General features: G+C 42.0%; 1 long non-coding RNA gene across 2 annotated transcripts in view; it reads left to right on the forward strand.

The window, feature by feature from the left end:
• Window positions 1-13,828, forward strand: part of LOC104652271 (uncharacterized) — a 62,067-nt gene extending 48,239 nt beyond the window's left edge. Inside the window, exons 3-4 of one of the 2 annotated variants that reach the window (XR_012512502.1) lie at window positions 3,915-4,280; window positions 12,692-13,828. This is a non-coding gene — a long non-coding RNA (uncharacterized LOC104652271). Of the gene's footprint in view, window positions 1-3,914; window positions 4,455-12,691 lie in introns of those variants that run through there. The other variant, XR_745608.2, reaches the window with a different exon arrangement.
• The last annotated feature ends 1,406 nt before the right edge of the window (window positions 13,829-15,234 follow it).

Consider the following 15,234-nt stretch of genomic DNA (forward strand, 5'->3'; position numbering starts at 1 on the left):
CTGATGGCCTTCCATTTTCCTCTGTATAGTCATAACTTAAGAAATTACATACCACTTTGGACAGGTTGCTTCCAAAGTACAGGGGCGGTTAGAAAGCACAGCACTGTGACTCTGGCATGATATTCTGGTTGATTTCTCAGTCCTCTCACCACAATTTGCATGTGAAACTGAGAACAGCTTTTTCCCCGATGACAAGGGCTCCATATGTGCAGAACTTTTATGTTTTAGTATCCCTTCTCACCAGCCCATCCTGGCCTCTTGACCGGCTACATCAGTGTTAATACAGGATGATAGTAGCTTCAGAAGAGGATTGGACAATGAAAGAGAGTGCGAGGAAAACGCCCAGATACAGCCCCAGAAAAAAATCAGAGTCACAGAATGGGCCAGAATCAGACAGTAGGTAATCTCAAGAGAAGACTACTCAAGTGCAACAGAGGCAGAGGCAGAATCATAAGCAAATCTAAGGTCTAAGTCATAAGGAGTTAATAAGGAAGCAAAGCAGAGAAGTCAAGGGACAGGGATAGTCGTTACAATAGTCTAGTTAAACTCCAAAAAACAGCAGGAGATCCTCTTGTAGAAGCCCTAGTTCCTTGATCTTTGGCCATGACTCTTCACTTTGAGACCAAGCTTTGCAACCCCGAATTTCAGAAATAGAACCACCGCTGCCAGTACTACAGCAGGAATGACGGCAACACATACATTGATTGGCTCTGCTGCCAGAGCGGCACAAGTCCGGAAAGAGAGTTGGTCCTGACATGTCAGTGATGAGGCCTGTGGGAAGAGCTAGGAAGGAAACCCCAGGCATGGGAATCGCCAGGCTCTGTGTCCACGCTTGTGTTCCTTGGCCTTACTCCTACTGTCTGCTGTAGCTCTTTATATTTTCTTATTCCTAGTTAAATACTAATTTAATGTTTTCATTTTTGAGGTTTTTGTTTGTTTGTTTGTTTGTTTTTTGAGACACAGCCTTGCTTTGTTGCCCAGGCTAGAGTACGGTGGCATGATCCCGGCTCACTGCAACTTCCTCCTCCTGGGTTCAGGCGATTCTCCTGCCTCGGCCTCTCGTGTAGCTGAGACTACAGGTGCCTGCCACCACACCCAGCTAATTTTTCTATTTTTAATTGAAACGGGGTTTCAGCATGTTGGCTAGGTGGGTATCGAACTCCTGACCTCAGGTGATCCACCTGCCTCGGCCTCCCGAAGTGCTGGGATTACAGGTGTGAGCCACCAAGCCCAGCCTCTTTTTGATTTTTAACTGCATTTTTAAAAAAATTACAAAAGTACTGCATGATCATTGTAAAAATTCAAGGAACTTAAGAGTATACAAAGTACAAAGCAAGACTGTCATTCTCACACTCTACTCCCACTCCCCAGCAGAAACCAATGATAACTATTAGACTTGTATACCTTCAGAATTTTTCTAGGTTATTGTATTTTTGAGTATGGTCACACTGTATATATTATACTACAACTTCCTTTTTTTATACCCAGTCACACATTACAGACACCATTCCATTTTAATATAGATGTATCTATCTCATTCTTGTTGATGGCAACACAGCAATCATAGCAGAAATATGTCAAATGTATTACTCACCCCCTATCAATTTTATTTTATAATGTTGCCATGAACATTGTAATACAAGTACTCTTGCCCACTTGTACAAGGATTTCTATAGTATAAATTCTTAGAAGCAAATGGCTGAGTCAACAGGTATGTATGCATATTAAAATTTTTGAGAGGTCCTGACAAATCACCTTCTTTGTTCCAGTTGATACTTTCACTAACAGTGTTTGTGAGACCCTTTACACCCTAATCATCACTGGATGCTACTGTTTATTTCATAAACCAGAGTCTGATTTGATTTACACTCCATGGTTTTTTGTTTTTGTTTTTGTTTTTTTTGAGACAGAGTTTTGCTCTTGTTGCCCAAGCTGGAGTGCAATAGTGGGATCTCAGCTCACTGCAACCTCCATCTCCCTGGTTCAAGCAATTCTCCTGCCTCAGCCTCCCATGTAGCTGGGATTACAGGCGTGCGCCACCATGCTGGGCTTTTTGTATTTTTCATAGAAAGGGGGTTTCACCATGTTAGCCAGGCTGGTATCAAACTCCTGACCTCAGGTCATGCACCCACCTTGGCCTCCCAAATTGCTGGGATTGCAGGTGTGAGCCACCACGCCTGACCACACTCTAGGATTTGATAGTTATGAGCCTAGCCCTAATCTTTTCGTTCTGAATGCTGCCCTGGCAGGCTAGAAACCCTAGTGTAGGCTTCTTGGCTTCTTCTGCTAATAGTACTCTTGCATACACTGGGGATTACAAAAAATTTGATACTAACAATTTCATACATTTTACAGTTTACATAGTATCTTCCCTAACTCTTTCATTTGATCCTCACAAAGTTTCTGTTAGGTGTGTAGGGAGGAAATTTTTATCCTGATGACTCAGACTGGCTTTCTTAAGTTCATGTAGTTAATAAAGGAAAGAACTAGGACTTGAATATAAGTTGGCTAAGTTCAAAATCTGGGTTCTATCTGCCATGTCCCCCTCTTCCTCTTTGGAACACATAACCTTCAAAACGTTTGTGTTTCTATCAATTGCTTTCTATTCGTTTGAGATGTCCACAATCTCCAGAGCAGCTCAAGTTTGTTGATTGTTTGGATAGATTTGGGGCTGCTATAATTTGTGACTTAGAGTATCAAGGTTACTTATAAAAATGTTTTTGCAATTTCAATATTCTGGTATGTAACCCAAGATGACCCAGGGCAACATCTCCAGGAGAAAATGCCTGGCAGGGTGCTAAGAGGCCTCATGATGACCTTATCTAGTAAGTGTCAGTGCTGGAATTGGAACCAGACCTGTCAGACCCCAAAGCCTAAGCCTTTTACATTTACTCTATGCTCTTCCTCATATCGACCAAGATGCTCAGGGCAGAAGATCAATGCATTCTTTCCTTATAGGCAAATTTCAAGAGAAGGCAAAATTCTCAGAAGGTTGCATGCTGAGCATGGAATCATAACAAGGAGAGTTCGGGGTCTTAAGAAATGAATTTCAGCTCAAGTAACTGAACGCATACTTACCCATTAGGGAGTCACACATTCAAAATCCAACAGATTCAGAAGAGTGTAACGTAGATGAGTGAAGCAGGTCAGGGAAGAGGTGATGACGGGGAATCGTGGGGACTGTGCCGGCTGGAGAGTACAAGCCCTTCTGGAGGAGGAAGCTGTGGCTTTACAGCTCCAGCCCACTGTGGCCAGCCTGGTTAATCCAGTCTTCCCAATTTTTCAAGAAAAGCTAGATACATGGATTTTTCTATCTGAAATTGGTTGACAACTTATTCAATTTTAAAAAACAATATGTCTCAATACAGTGTGGACCAGACTTGATCAACCAGCTGCTGGGCTGTGAAGTTTTACTATAGGTAAACTTTTGCCAAGAAAACCTCAATTCTCCAAGCCATTTAAAAATGGCTTCTTCACCTCTAAAGAAATCGAGATCAGCATTCTTCAGATTGTCCTTTTTATCCTTTAGGGCCAATTTCTGTTGTCAGTCATTCTCCAGAGAGAATACAACACATTTAATTCTATTTCCTCATACTAAAATACACTTACATTTCAGTCATATCTTGGAGGATTCCCATTTCAACTTTTGATTAGATTCACACTTACATAGCATGAATTGTTCTTTTGCATTTTTATTGCTACCATTATTATTTTTGGAGCTGTCATTCTTATGCTAGATGGCATTGCTGCATTGAGTGTGAATTTTACTGATTCGCTTCCCAGAGACACACCAATTTCCAAGTCCTCAGGGGTCTTTTACTGCTGTTGTGTTGTGGGGGGCAACAAAATTATTTTGCCTTTTCAGACATTAAGAAATTGTTTTTAAGTACATACATAACTTTATTGCCTTACAGATTGTTCTTTAGTGAGTGATTTATTCTCCTAAGAGAATCTGGTGAAGAAACTGAACAGCTTACAGGAGAAGAAGGAGACAATGGGACAAGCTCTTCTAGATACCACAACAAGCAAGAGAGTTGGGCTGGATTTTAATCAAAATAAAGTCTGAACTTTTCTTCCCATTTCAGTGACGCTGAATTGATCCTTCTCCTCTCCAAATGGAGATATGGCAGCTCCTGTCTTATGTATCCCGGTTGCCTTCAGGACCCAGAAACCATTGCTGAAAAGTGGAGGAGGAGGGAAGGTACCCAGAGAATGGAAGGTAGCTCTGCCCTTCCTCAGGCACACCATGCTAATCCTTACACGGCACTATAATGTATCAGGTACATTTCCAAAAGAAATCAACTTGTGAATTTCATAGCATGTGGGCATGAGGACTTCCCCAGCATATTCAGTCATACTCCTAACCAACTAAAAAGACTATCTTAAGTTAACAAGTGTAGGTAACATTATAAAAGTATTATTTTCAAGACATCAGTTCTATTTAAAATTTTTTTTCTTTTTCTATGTATTAATTTTTCTTTATTTTTATTTTTAAATTTTTTGAATTCTCTTTTCCTTTTTTTAAAATCTTTGATTTATTTTCTGTCTTCACAATCTGTTCTCATGTAAATCAAAATTTACTAATCGGACGACCATTTTGCCTTTAGTATTGAGACATGACACACAGTGACAAGTTACAAAATGATGACATTCATCTAGAATCTAAATAGCTAAGAATCTAAAGCAACCAGATCTTTATCTCTCCCCACATCATCTGGAACAGTGACAGTGATGCCCACTCAAATGAGCTTGATCTCTTCTAAGATTCTAAAAGTTACCTGAATCATGATAGCGGTGGCTCACGCCTGTAATCCCGGCACTTTGGGAGGCCGAGGCGGGTGAATCACGAGGTCAAGAGATCGAGACCATCCTGGTCAATATGGTGAAACCCCGTCTCTACTAAAAATACAAAAAATTAGCTGGGCATGGTGACACATGCCTGTAATCGCAGCTACTCAGGAGCTGAGGCTGGAGAATTGCCTGAATCCAGGAGGTGGAGGTTGCGGTGAGCCAAGATAGTGCCATTGCACTCCAGCCTGGGTAACAAGAGCGAAACTCCGTCTCAAAAAAAAAAAAAAAAAAAAGATTTATTTTTGCTATATAAACTATGTCCATTATTTTTACTGTATGCCAATTCTTTGAAAATTAGAAATCCAAAATAAAAGACTTCCCAGTGCAGTCCTAGCAAGAAAATTCCCCACATTTGCTTCTTGACAATTCTACCAGATTACCCACAATTTTGGGGGGTTTCTACTCCTTAAACCCAGGCAGTGAAGAGCATGGCTAAACAGACATGGGCTCAAATCCTGTCCACTTACACCTATCATCTTGGGTAAGTTGGTTAACTTTCTGAGTTCAGTTTCTTTAAGTGAAAATTGAGAATAACAATATCTACCTCATAAAGAGTTGGTGTGGGGATTAAACGAGGTAATGTGTAAGAAGAGCACGAATATAATAATCCTTTAATAAACGTGGCTGCTAACATCCTTTCCAACTCAATCACCTGTTAGAGGGCAAATTAATGGCAAGGAGGCATATCAAAATGCATTCTGCCCCGAAGGAACCATCTCCTTTGCTGGAGAGAAGCTGCAAACACCCACGAAACACCGAGACCAATCTAAGACCCTTTGCAGGAAAGAGCTTAAGCGACCAGCATAGGATGTCAGCGTTGCAGGCACTGAGAGACATTCTCACTCTTCCATTTTCACATGGTCTCCATTGAGGAGGAGCAGAACTCGGACATAGGAGACCAAGCTCGCGATCCTCCTACCCAGCATGCTTTACAAGGGGCAAGCGGCAGGCTGGGCCTCACAGCCAGCCGGGGATAGTGGATACAATTATCTCCAAGCCCTTTGAAGCTCCAGTCAGGAATATCTGTTGTCACTATCACATGTGATTAGGGCAGCCACGTCCGCCTGCAGAAGACAGAACTCTTTGTACATCACCCTCCCTCCACCACCGGTAGGGATCAGGAAGCTGGAAGGAGGATGTCTGGCCTCTCTGCTTTTGGTCCAATTTCACACATCGGATTCTCTGCATTAATAAATTGGTTACATTTGCCCAGCATTTGGCAGGCAAGGTTTCCAATAACACTCTGATCCCTTCAGAGAACATGAATCGCTGGCATGCAGGGTGCTCTGGTTACCTCCTCCCCCCGCTCTCTACTGCTAAAAGTCCTACACATTAGCAGGGGTCAGGCGCTTGCCTGGGCCAGGGCAGTCTAGGACGAGGGCCATGGCTTCGAGGCACTGTCACAGAGCTCAAAGAGTTTTCTCTCCAGAGGGAAAACAAATAAGTTTAGGCCCAGGCAATGTGCAGCTTTCTTCAGCTGTCAATCCTACCTGGTTTGCATACAGATTGAGAAAATGTGTGATATTTCACCGCAATAATCAGTCCGGAGAATTCAAGGGGGTTGGTGGTGGGTGGAGAGGGAATGGGAGAGAAAAAAATGTGTGACGCAGATGTCCGAGAGTCCCATGCTATCCTGACATGCTCCCTTTGTTAAGCCAACAGTCTTTGGGCATGGAGAGCCTGCAGGGAGACTGTGTAGAACGTATGTACGTTGCTCTGAGGCAGCCTTTCCTAGCGCCACAGAGTGAGGCTCTGGGAAGCCCCCCGAGCAAAGAGAAGCCCTTGGACTGAGAAGAGGCCCAGGGTTGGGGTCCAGCAACACCTTCGGCCTTGGCGAGCCAAGGATGAGGAGCAAAGCAAGGGGGCAAAAATGAGCTAAAAGAACACTAGCCAACCTGGGACAGACCGAAGGAATCAAAAAGGAGGAAGAGAAGGAGAGGGTATGGAAAAAGAAACAAGGAAAATTGAGAAGAGAGGGAGAAGGAAGGAATTCGATTGAATTCAATAGATACTGTATGTTAGTCTGTACCAGGGAGAAAAGAGTGGGGGGTTTTGTTTTGTTTTTTCTGAGACGGAGTCTTGCTCTGTGGCCCAGGCTGGAGCGCAGTGGCGCGATCTTGGCTCACTGCAACCTCCACCTCCCGGGTTCAAGCTATACTCATGTCCCAGCCTCCCGAATAGCTGAGATTACAGGTAAGCGCCAACACACCCGGCTAATTTGTGTCTTTTTGGTAGAGATGGGGTTTTCCCTTGTTGACCAGGCTTTTCTCAGACTCCTAGGCTCAAGCGATTCTCCTGTCTCAGATTCCCAAAGTGCTGGGATTATAGACGTGAGCCGCCACGCCCTGCTGAAAAGAGTGTTTTTCACAGAGCAAGTGTATGTGGAATCCGGTTCCTGCTTGCAGATATCAGGCTCATACCTGTAATCCCTGCACCTTAGAAGGCAGAGGCAGGAACATCACTTGAGCTCAGGAGTTGGAGACTAGCCTTGGCAATGTAGGGGAGCCCCATCTATACAAATATACACATTGTTTTTAAATTAGCCAGGTGTGGTTGTGTGTGCCTGTAGCTCCAACTACTCAGAAGGCTGAGGTGGGAGAATTGCTTCAGCGTGGGAGATTGAGGCTGCAGTGAGCCGTGATTGCGCCACTGCACTACACGCTGGGAAACAGAATGAGACTTTGTTTCAAAACTAAACAGAATCAGCCACACAACTCGGTCCTGTAGCAGTTCACGACAGCGTTTAATTCCAGACATCAATGCCATGAGGTATGATAAGGAGAAAGATGATGGTGGGGGGACTTTGTGGAGGTGGTGAGTCTTGAGACGGTCCAAGCAGAGTGGGTGCCATTGAGGCAGCAGAGGTACGGGGAAGGCATTTCTAAATGAACTTGATACTGCAGAGAGGGAAGAGGAGGGGAGAGGGTAGAGAGTAAGCAGTGGAAAGACAAATGAAAAGGAAGACAGAATAAAAAATGAAGAGGGGCCCAGACTGCCACTCCCAATCGCCATAAGCCACCTTCCCTTACCGTTAGACCTTTTCATCCAAAGGAATTGCAATTAGAAGCTTCCTATAGGATCCTGGAAATGCCGGGATCCACCAACCCAGAAGCCCAGCTCCAGGCCCAGAGGGAAAAGAAGGAAAGAGGGCTGGTGCTCGCTGAACTTTAGAAAACCTTCCCCTTTCCTGCTGACTCCAGGCCCGCCTCACTGCAGAGGTCCCCAGTCAGCGGATCTGGAGCCACCACGTCTCAGAGCTTCCCATGGGAGAGTCCCAAGCTGGCCATGAAACAGACCACCATCTGTCTCTCTGCCATATCCTTCTCTCTGTGGTTTCCAGGATTTCCCAGGAAGAAAGGATATTTTTCCTGTTTTTTTCCCAGCATTTTATTTTGAAAAATTTCTGTCTTAACAAAAGTTGAAAATATGTTTCACCAGTTATTAACATTTGATTCCCTATGCGGTAGTGTACTAATAATACACGGGATCTAGGGGAGGAGAAACCCTCGTTTGTATTAATTGCCAGTTTCTGTGGTGTAAGAATTTCCACCGTGGATGATTTTGAGTAAATAGCAACTTAACAAATGGCTTGCAAATTTCCTAAGTATTTTATCTCCTCTTGAGAGCTGGTAAGAGTCGGCTGTAGTATATCACATTTTTTTTCTGAACTATTTAAAGTTGCAGATATCACTACACTGAATCAAATACTTCAGATGCATCTCCCAAGAATATAACATTTCTCTGACATAATCACATTAGCACACTTGTGAAAAAAATTAGCCACACTTTTCCTAATATTAGCTAATATACATTTCCCACTAAAATTTTCCAAACTGTCCCCAAAATGTCTTTTAATAGCATTTTTTTTTTAAAAAAAAATGACAATCTACTCAAGATTATCAATTGCATTTGGTGTTTTGGTTAGTGTTTTTATTATTATTATTTTATTATTTTTATTTATTTATTTTGAGACAGGGTCTCACTCTGTCACTCAGAGTAGAGTTCAGTGGTGAGATCTCAGCTCACTGCAACCTCTGCCTTCTGGGTTCAAGCGATTCTCATGCCTCAGCTACCTAAGTAGCTGGGATTACAGGTGAGTACCACCACACCTGGCTAATTTTCGTATTTTTAGTAGAGACGGGGTTTCACCATGTTTCCCAGGCTTGTCTTGTATTTCTGGCCTCCAGTAATCTGCCTGCCTCAGCCTCCCAGAGTGCTGGGATTACAGCTGTGAGCCATCGAGACCAGTAGTCAGTTTCTTTTTAAAAATTTTAATTTTTGCTAATGAATGATTGTATATTGATGGAGTAAAGAGATGTTTTGATATATGTATACACTATGCCATTATTACATCAATCCATTTCACATAGCTATCACTTCATATATTTATCTTGTTTCTGGTAGTGTGTGCATTTAAAATCTATTCCTTTAGCAGTTTTGAAATATACAATACATTATTACTAACTATGATCACCTTACTGTGCAATAGATCTTGAACATTTATTCCTCCTAACTGGAATTTTACACCCTTTGGTCAGCTTCTACCCATTGCTTACCCTCCCTGCCCCAGACTCTGATAACTACCATTCTACCCTCTACTTCTCTTCAGTTTCTTTTAGTCAGAAATGATTCCTCTATCTTCTTTTTCAGTTGTAGTCTTGCTTTTTAATGACATTGACCTTTTTGGAGAGTCCAGGCCAATTGGCTATAGAATGTGCCACATTCTGGATTTACATGTGCGTTCTTCACTGTTAGATGCAAGTTAAATATTTTTTGTTAAAAAGATTATATCATTATATGTCATATCATGCATGCCTCTTATCAGAAGTCACACAAAATATCAGATTGTTCTACTATTGGTGATGCTACGTTTGATCATTTTAAGTAGTAACCACCAAATCTGTCCACTAGAAAGGTAACTTTTCCCCTTTGTAATTAATAAATAATTTGTGGGATAATGTACTGATGCTGTGTAAATATCCTAAAACACCAAAACCTTTTACTCAGTGATTAGCATCTGTTGATCTTTGCCTGAATCAGTTGTTACATTAGAGGCCAAAATATTGTGATTTCCTAATTTTATCACTCTTTTACCTTTATTAGATGGCTTTCTTTTCTTAAAAAAAATATGCTTTTTAAGTATTATGATGGGCTCATGGACTTAAAAAATTCAGTGGATTATAATCCATTACTGTTGTTTTCTTCTTGACATTGAAATTATCCCAAATTTGGCTATTGGGAACCTCTTCAAACAGGACCCTGTGTCCTTCTGACATGACCCCATTGATCTTTAGGCCCTTCCTTTCTGGCATATCAGGAGTCCCCAGGCTCATTTGCATTTTCCCTGCACCACAGCCAGAAGCCCGTATTTCTCCAGAGGGCCCTCATTTCTTTAGTGGGAAATGTTACTTAGATATCAAGATCCGGGTGCTAGGTAGGTTTATTGCTGCAGGAATGTTATTGCTTTTGGATTTTTTTCAGTTGATATTGTTAGGGGGAAAGGTGTATATATATGTGTGTATAGTGTATATTATATGTATTATATATCATATATATATGTATGTATATAAACTAAATTATATATAGTGAGTTCCCTAATCCCTGTTGTTTCAGAATATAAATGTATTTAGAGATAGGGATTTACAGAGGTAATCCAGTAAAATATGGTAATTAAGGTGGGTACTAATCTAATAACTCTGGTGAAAGGGCGGATTTAGGCACAGAGGGAAGACGATCTGAAGACTCAGGGAAAAGATGGCCATCTGCCAGCCCAAGAGAGGGACTTGGAACAGATCTTTCTCTCAAAGTCCTCAGGAAGTACCGCCCTGCTGACACTCTGATTTTGGACAGAACCATGAGACATTCCTGTTGTTTCAGCCACCGATTTTCTGGTAACCTGATATGGCATCCCTAGCAAACCAATGTGCTGCTGTGTACATGACCGTGAGTGTATCAGCATCATCTTGAAACAGCACATATTTATTTTCTTGTGTTTCTGCGGCAGTCTGGCATGGGTCACACCAGACTAAAATTTAAGTGCTGGCAGGGCCGCAGTGCTCTCTGGAGTCTCTAGAAGAGAATCTATTTACTTGCTCATTGAGGTTGTTGTTGGAGTGTAGTCCCTTGCAGTTGTAGGACTAAGGTCCCCATTTTTTTGGCTGTCTGCTGAGGGCCTTTCCCAGCCTCTAGAGGCCATCTGCATGCTTTGGGACCTGGCCCCTTTTCTTTATCTTCAAAACCAGAAAAAGAAGTTTTCATTTATTACGTATGTTTTTAAAATCTTTTCCTTTGGCTTCTATTGCCTATAAGACAGAACCCAAACTTCTTAGCCTGATCATGAAGGTTCTGTCGGGTGTTTTGAATCTCTCCCACGCCTGCCTCTCCTTTGCTGTTGCATCTTTCTTGCCTACGCTTCCTCCCCTTCTTTCACTGTTAAGGGCCCGTGTACTCACTGGGCCCACTCAGATAATCTGCAGTAATTTTCCTATATTAAGGTAACCTTCATTCCACCTGCTAAGTTGCTTTTGTCACGTAACAGAACATATTCATAGGTTCTAGGTGTGCACATCTTGGAAAAAGGAGCATTATTCTACCTAGCATGTGGTGACATCGATGTATTTACTTATTTGCTTTGTCCAACAGCATATATGGAATAGTTTCAGAACACCAGTAACATTATAATTATTAAAAATCACCAACTAAGTAAAGTTAAAATTTATTATTATTATTATTAATTAATTGCATTTTAGGTTTTGGGGTACATGTGAAGAACATGCAAGATTGTTGCATAGGTACACACATGGCAGTGTGATTTGCTGCCTTCCTCCCCTTCACCTATATCTGGCATTTCTCCCCATGCTATCTCTCCCCAACTCCCCATCCCCTGCTGCCCTTCCCCCATTTCCCCCCAACAGATCCCAGGGTGCAGTGCTCCCCTCCCGGTGTCCACGTGTTCTCATTATTCAACACCCGCCTATGTGTGAGAACATGCGGTGTTTGATTTTCTGCTCCTGTGTCAGTTTGCTGAGAATGACGGTTTCCAGGTTCATCCACGTCCCTACAAAGGACACGAACTCATCGTTTTTGATGGCTGCATAATATTCCATGGTGTATATGTGCCACATTTTCCCTGTCCAGTCTATCATCAATGGGCATTTGGGTTGGTTCCAGGTCTTTGCTATAAAATTTCTTTGGAATTATTTTTATCCTTAGAAGCTTTCCCACGGAGGTTGTGAACACAGAGTGCTACATCCCGAATTTGAGTTGAATTCTTTTCTCTGTGTGGTCAGGTCATCAACGTGATACACAGCTAGATTCATTTGTTTGCTTTTGTATTTGACTTAAGCCTCGCTTATTTTTCATCTTTTCATATTTAATTTTATTTTGTGAAGTAAGACATTGCTATAACTCAGAAGTCAAACTGTATGAAAAGATATTCCTAGAGAAGTCTCATCTCCATCCCGATCCCAGCTCCTGGGTTCCAAGGACTGGTCTGCTTTTCTGAGTGCCTGCTCTGATGGTCACTGCTGTTACAGAAGTCCAAACAGTGACATATTGATGGCGGATATGTGTTAGTACAAGTCTATCATAATTTTCATCAACGATAGCCATTTATTGCAGATTCAATACTGAGAACAAAAAAGAAGAGAGCAGTCCCTGCCCTAGGGTGTGACAGTCTTCCTGGAGAAATATACCCACAGGCTAAGCAGACTCCATATATGTTGAAAAGTTTACCCCCAAGGTGTGGGGACCCTGGATGATTCCTCAGGATTAGGCCTCCTGAGAAAAACTTTGTAGAGGATGTAAGACTTGATTCAGAGCATTTTTTTTTTTTTTTTAGGTGGAGTGTCGCTCTTGTTACCCAGGCTGGAGTGCAATGGCGCGATCTCGGCTCACCGCATCCGCCTCCTGGGCTCAGGCGATTCTCCTGCCTCAGCCTCCTGAGTAGCTGGGATTACAGGCACGTGCCACCATGCCCAGCTAATTTTTTGTATTTTTAATAGAGACGGGGTTTCACCATGTTGACCAGGACGGTCTCGATCTCTTGACCTCGTGATCCACCCGCCTCGTCCTCCCAAAGTGCTGGGATTGCAGGCGTGAGCCACCGCACCCGGCCCGATTCAGAGCATTTTAAGAGAGAAAAATGGCATAAGCAAAGGCAAAGAGGTGTATACCAGTGTGTGTGGGAAACAATTAGCCAACCAGAGTGGAGGATGGAGCAAGCACCAGAGATGGACCACAGGACCAGCTCCACGTACAGATGCTGCCCATGTGACCGTGGACAAGGAGTCACTTCACCGTCACACTTGTGTCTCCGCCTACAAAATGGAGATGACACTATCTAGTAGGCTATTCTCAGAAGAGTCTGATTTTAAAAAAGTTTCTTTATAGAAATACTGACGTGGGGTGGGGGAAGTGGGAGAATCACGTTTGAAGCACATTACGTAGAACCTTCATTATCAGGCTAAGAAGTTTGGATTCTATCTTATAGGCAAAAGAAGCCAAAAGGGGGACTTTTTAAAAACATATGTAATAAATGAATTTTTTATTACTTATGAGTAAATAAAGCATTTACGCACGAGTATATAAAGTATGCTTTGACTTTGGTTAGTAATATTATAGATATATATTTCTGTAACTCGTTCTGTTTTTACTAAGTAGTACATATGAATGATCTCTCCATGCTAATATTTTTACTTTTTAACCAATGCATTGCATTTCACAGGATACATCAGTCTAATCTATTTAGCAACTTTTTAAATCATTGTATAGTGACTCTTATTCACATAAAGGTACTTCCTTAGAAAGCGTATTTCTATGTCGGTGGCTCCCAAATTCTAAGCACACATTAGAATCACTTGGAGGTCTTATTATAACACAAATTCTTGGATCTCATCCCTAGAGATTCTGATTTAATAGGTAAATGGTGGGGCTTGAGATTTTGCATTTCAACAAGTTCTCAGATGCTACTGATGCAGTTGGTCTATATCAAACTTTGAGAACCATCTTTCTATATGGTAAGCTCTTAAAATTAAAATTATTGGACCAAAACTTATGTGAATGTGCCACTTTGATGAATCCTATACGGCGTCTTCCGCAAATACTGTTATCAGTTTGCATTCCCACTGACAATTAAATGAGCAAGCCATTTCCCTGCCAACACTGGTTATGATAACTTTTACTTTTTTGCTAATGAAATTTTAAAAAATGGAAGCTCATTATTGGCTTATTTTTCACTACTCTGAGTACATTTTTCTTATTTTTAGAGTAGCTTTTACTTTTTATCGTATTACAAGAATAATACTGCAAAAACTTTTTCAGAACTAAAGATAAGCAAAAAAGAAAATTACCCATAATTCTGCCGCACACACAGATCACCATTTTGTTTTTTCTGAGACAGAGTCTTGCTCTGTCACCCAGGTTGGAGTGTAGTGGCACGATCTCGGCTCACTGCAACCTCTGCCTTCTGGGTTCAAGCGATTCTCCTGTCTCAGCCTCCTGAGTAACTGGGATTACTTTGCACCACCATGCCCAACTAATTTTGTATTTTAAATAGAGATGGGGTTTTGCATGTTGGCCAGGCTGGTCTCAAACTCTTGACCTCAGGTGATCCGCCCGCCTCAGCTTCCCAAAGTGCTGGAATTATAAGCGTGAGCCACCACACCCGAAGCAGATCACCGATATTAACATTCTGTGTATTTTGTAATCTGTTTCGCTTAATAACATGCTCTGAACATTTTTTCCGTATCATGTCATTAACTGTTATTTTCCATTATCAGCCTAAATGGCTGCATCATGTTATTGGAATGTTTCTGAAAGAGAACTCACATTGCAAGATGATGTTTTGAGAAGATTGATCTCGCAGTGCGATTTAGAATGGGAAAATACAAGGGAAGTCTGGAGGCAAGAAGTTACGAGACTATTGAAATAATGCAGGAGAGTGGAGACAAAGGGGTTGAATAGACAGGAGGGAACACAGGAAACATTAGAAAGGAAGAATCAACAGTCTTGTTAGCCTCTATAATGGAAGCGAGGAAAGATGCAGGGCTAATCCAGCAGGAGGTCCCCAGGTACTAGGATCATAAATTTGGGAGGTGGCTTGCAAGGAACAGAGATCACTCCTCCAGTCTCTGATCCATGAATTTATCTTGGTATAGGGGACAAGGGGATAAAGTTAACTTCAGAGAGGAAGAATTTCACTTAGGAAAGCAGCAGCCTTCAAATCCCAGAGCCCAGGCTCGATGCCCCCATTTTAGTGTAAGTGTTAATTATTTGAGAGAGCCTGCGGTGAGGTGGAAAGGTCATATTTTTCAGTATTAGACAGCATCGTGCATTACTGCTTTGCCACTTCTCGTGACCTTCAGCAAACCTCTTAACCGCCTT

The sequence above is a fragment of the Saimiri boliviensis genome, chromosome 11, assembly GCF_048565385.1.
Source record: "Saimiri boliviensis isolate mSaiBol1 chromosome 11, mSaiBol1.pri, whole genome shotgun sequence".
Taxonomy (NCBI): Eukaryota; Metazoa; Chordata; class Mammalia; order Primates; family Cebidae; genus Saimiri; species Saimiri boliviensis.